Source organism: Austrofundulus limnaeus, unplaced genomic scaffold, assembly GCF_001266775.1.
Source record: "Austrofundulus limnaeus strain Quisiro unplaced genomic scaffold, Austrofundulus_limnaeus-1.0 Scaffold12, whole genome shotgun sequence".
Classification (NCBI taxonomy): domain Eukaryota; kingdom Metazoa; phylum Chordata; class Actinopteri; order Cyprinodontiformes; family Rivulidae; genus Austrofundulus; species Austrofundulus limnaeus.
Window position 1 is genome coordinate 106,749 of NW_013952414.1, and position 4,836 is coordinate 111,584.

A 4,836-nucleotide genomic window follows, 5' to 3' on the forward strand; every position below is an offset into this window, starting at 1 on the left:
TAAGAACAGTAAAGAGAGAAACCAATAGAAATTATACAACATGTGAAATGAACACCAAAAATAAATAAATAAATATTAATTTTAGTTATAACTCGAGACAGGAAGGTGCTAGCTGCATGAAATCTGAAGTCAATAAATGCGCTTACATGTTCACAATAATTTTTACTTGAGACATACAGTAGTTCTGTTTAAAACTGTACGTAGAAAGTCAATAAAGTATATTTACATGTTCACAATACCATCACTTCCTATTTAAAACTGTCCCTCAAGAAAAGTCAATCTGACCAATCACAGTTTTTCCAAGCTCCGCCCACACCCAACTACCACATATTATCCAAACTCCGCCAATCACAGTTGGTGATTGTGTGGGTCCCTAATGACCCTCAGTTGGGAGGGGAGTAAGATTACATAGAATTTTCAGAAAACAGAGCATTTTATGCAGTTTATAGCTTGAAACACCACTCTTTTCAGTTGTAAAAATATCAAACTACTTGGTTGGTAAGCAAAATGTCAAGTTAGAGAACAGAAGTTGCTTTGTTTGTTGTTTCGAGGTCCTGGATGTCTGAAAGCCTACACCAGCATAAAGAGAAAAAAAAATCAGTCACACACTTTAACAATGGCTTTTTGTGGAGCAGAGGCTGTAAACACTGTACAGAGGTTTGTATAGATGCAGGGTTTTTACGTTTGATCTTGTTGCTTCCTGCCAACTCCGGCACAGAACTGTGACGCCTGTCACACAAACGGCAAAAAATTTGGACGAAATGGGACATGACTGTTCAGACTGAGGTTGCTCTGAAAAACATTTGATTTGTGAACAATCCAGTACCGTATGAAAGGGACATGGATCTGATTTAAAAAAATAAATAAAACAAGGATTTGTGATGTTATAAAAAGTCAGATATGAATCACATACGGGCAAAAAAAAAGTTGGATTTGTGTCATTTCTGTCTGCAGTGAGAAGCTTTACCTATTCTGTTTTTTCTTTTTTATATTTTAGAGGGATTAAAATTTAAAAAGGTCCTGATCTAAAAGCAATAAGGAACGATTTTCAGTGTGAACATCTGTTTTTAGTAAAGTAAGGATTCAGCTCTGCTGAGTTCCCATGAAATCATTTGTTAAAGTTGACAAAGACAAGAAAACTTTTTACTTTTAGTTTAACCTTTTTGATTTGTGATCTCTAATCCAGAATGTTAATATTTTTAATAACAACAATAAAGCATAACAAATAAAACAAAGAAAAAAATGTTTATAGTAAAGTATAGTCATAAATATGTGTTATAACTTTGGCAATAGTAGGAAGTAAACAACATTCACGAAAGAAAAGAAAACAGAAAAATGTCCTCAAAGACAACAGTGTAATTTTGGTGAAATGAGTCAGTACTCTTTGGAGCTCTACAGCTCAGACACACTTCCCAGTAGAAACTAGATAAAAAGTTTAAATGTGTCCTGTGAGGTGGGACCTTACATTTCTGAACTGTCAGTTTGTCATTTTCTGTTACCTGATTTGAGAAGAAGCAGAAAAATAAAAAGTAAACACTAGAAAAAGCAATAGATAATTTTTTATCTATTCTGATTGCACAACTTCCACTCATGCTAACATGTAGCATCCATATTTACTTTTTTAAAATCGCACTGCGTGTGATGTCACGTTGTCTTCTGTGCACTTCAGAGCCATGCATTGTTCACACTGGAGTCTGATGACTTCTGCAATATGAATGACCATGCAAAAAAAAAAGTCAGTTGTTCAATGCCAGAATGTTGTTTAACTGTATTGTTTAATTACAGATTTTGTTCAGATCTGTCTTTTAGAGGTTAGCATGGTGGCCCGGGATCTTTCTTGATGGAGCATGTTCTCTTTTTTCTTGAGGACTTTGGTTTCCCCTCACAGCACAAAAACATGGGTTCACAGATTTTGTCTTTATGAAATCTGCCCGACTGATAAAATTAAAAAGGGTTAGTCATCAAAAACACATTTTAAACTTTATTTAAAAAATTTTAAAGCATACAATCCATCAACCAATCCATCAATAAAACAGGAGACTCCATTGCTGCTGCCTGTTCTGTCTTTCCTGTCTGCTCTCTCAGGTTACACTTTCAGTTCTAAATTTCTGTTTCTCTGCTCAGGTGGAGTGACAGCTTGTGAAAAGGGTCAGCGGGGTAAGCCTCATTGTCAGAGTTTGATATTTGGCAGCTCTGTCAGTAACCGTTTTACACTTAAAAGAGCTGTCTGATTCAGTTTCTCTGCATGTCCACAAAGACGTCCTGTCCAGTGCAAACATTAGACCTGTGTTCTGACACAAAGACAGGTTCCATATGAGCCACGTGTCCAGAACTGATCAGAGATGCCTCGAGACTTCTGCCTGATTTAATTCCATCAACCAGTTAAGCCAGTATCTCACTGGGCTGCTTCTGTTTGAAACCAAGGCTGTATTCACACATGACACAATTGGTCCTCTTTAAACAGAACAGAGTTTGTTTTCCCTCTTGGTCTGGACCTTTTGTGCAGGTGTGAATACACTCATGTGAACCCTGGTGTGGACCAAACAACCGAACTGAGACCCATTTTGAGGTGATCTCGGTCTGGTTCTAAAAGAACTCTGGTGCGGTTCTCTTCTGTTGTGAATACAGACTGGCCTCGAACCGAACCAACGACAGGAAACATGCACCTTTTTGGACTTCACGAGCCACCGTTGCTAAGCAAGATGGTAACAGTTAGCCCTTCGGTGTTGCTAACGCTAACACTGCACAAAACAATGAGTTGTTGTGGGTCTGGGAATGCAGAGCAACTTGTCTCCTTTGAGATGTTGCACACATTAGCCTACGCCGTCCTAAAATTAGACGTACATCATCGCAAATCCACCACTGAATGAGCTGCTAAAGGGTATTGCAGTTGTGTTAGCAGCACCATCTTTCTTTGTGTGTCTGTGCTCTGTCCCGCCCTCGTCACTTCTGTCTAATGGGAGCAATGATCGTCACCTGCGTGGCTTTGTTTAGAAATTATCGTCTGCTGGCAAAAAAGCACAATCTGAATGCAAACTGCACCAAACGAATAAAAATAAGTCCGCTTATTTTTGGGTCGGTCAAGTATTTTATTCTTCTTTTTCATCTAAAGCCAGAGGTGTAGCCTTGCTTATCAACAAAAACCTCAGATTTCAGTTAAATTATATGGAAAAGGATGGAGCTGGTAGATTGATTTTGATAGACTGTGTAATTAATACAAACAGAGTAATACTTGTATCCTTATATGGCCCAAACTTAGACAACCCAGAATTTTTTAAAGATTTAACTCTAAAGCTAGCAGGGGTTGAAGCTCCATGTATATTGGGCGGCGATTATAACCTGGTTRTAGATCCTCTTCTGGATCGCTCTTCTCCTAAATCCGCTGCACCAACTAGATCTGCGGTAGCTCTGGCTCAGGGCATGAGGGAATTGGGATTGGGGGATGCATGGCGTTTACGTAACCCAACCAGTAAAGACTATTCATTCTATTCTAATGTCCACAACTCATATTCAAGAATTGATATGTTTTTGACCTCATTCTCACTTGTGTCACAAATCAAAGCCTGTTCTTACTTAGCAGCCACAATTTCAGACCATAACCCCATTCAAATGAAATTAGAATTCCATCAACCTGTTTCTTCCTCTAGATGGAGGTTCAGAGAATATCTTCTTAGGGACCCTGAATTTGTCACTTTCATGAATACCAAAATTGACATCTATTTAGAAGTAAATTCAAATACCTCCTCACATTCAAATATATGGGAAGCGCTCAAGGCTTACATGAGGGGGCACATTATTTCATATGTTTCATATAAAAACAAACAAAAAAGGGAACAAATTTCTCAACTAGAAAAAGATATTAGAACTTTGGAAATTGACCATTCAAGAACAAAACAACCAGAATTACTGAGTATTTTAAAGCAAAAACGGATTTTATATGACAACCTGTGTACAAGTAAAGCTGAAGCAGCAATGGCAAGGACTAAATATCACTACTATGAATTTGGCAACAAAACAAGCAAATTACTGGCGTGGCAGATAAAAAAGGAAGATAATGAAAAATTTATTCAGAGTATTGAAACAGATGACGGTAAACATCTAGAAAATACTAAAGATATAAATTTGGAATTTAAAAAATATTATCAAACCTTATATAAATCTGAACTTGACAAAGGTAAAAAAGATATAGATARGTTTTTGAAACGATTACATTTACCTAAGATTAACTCATCTGACAAAGACATACTGGATAGGGAGATAAGTGAAGAGGAGGTCCATCTTTCTATAAAATCATTACAAAATAATAAAACCCCAGGGCCAGACGGCTTCCCAATTGAATACTTCAAAACCTTTTTAAGCAAATTATCTACCCCTATTACAAACATGATCAAAGAGGCATTCCATAGGACAGAACRTCCTCAATCCTTAGAACTTGCAACAATAACATTACTCCCCAAACCTGGAAAGGATAGACAAAAGTGTGGTAACTATAGGCCCCTCAGCCTTCTCAACGCCGATTACAAGATCTTGTCTAAGATAATAGCATCCAGACTAGAGAAAATAATACCAAAAATTATTAATTCAGACCAAACAGGTTTTGTCAAGAACCGACAGGGTTCAGACAATATTAGGAGGTTGTTTCATGTTATCGATATCGCTAAAAGAAAGAGGTTCCCCCTGGTAYTACTTTCTATGGATGCTGAGAAGGCGTTTGACAGAATTGAACCGGATTTTTTATTTGAGACTCTGAGAGCTATGAATTTTGGTGAAACCTTTATTAGATATGTAAGAACACTCTTTAATAACCCCAGATCTCAGATATTGACTAATGGTGCT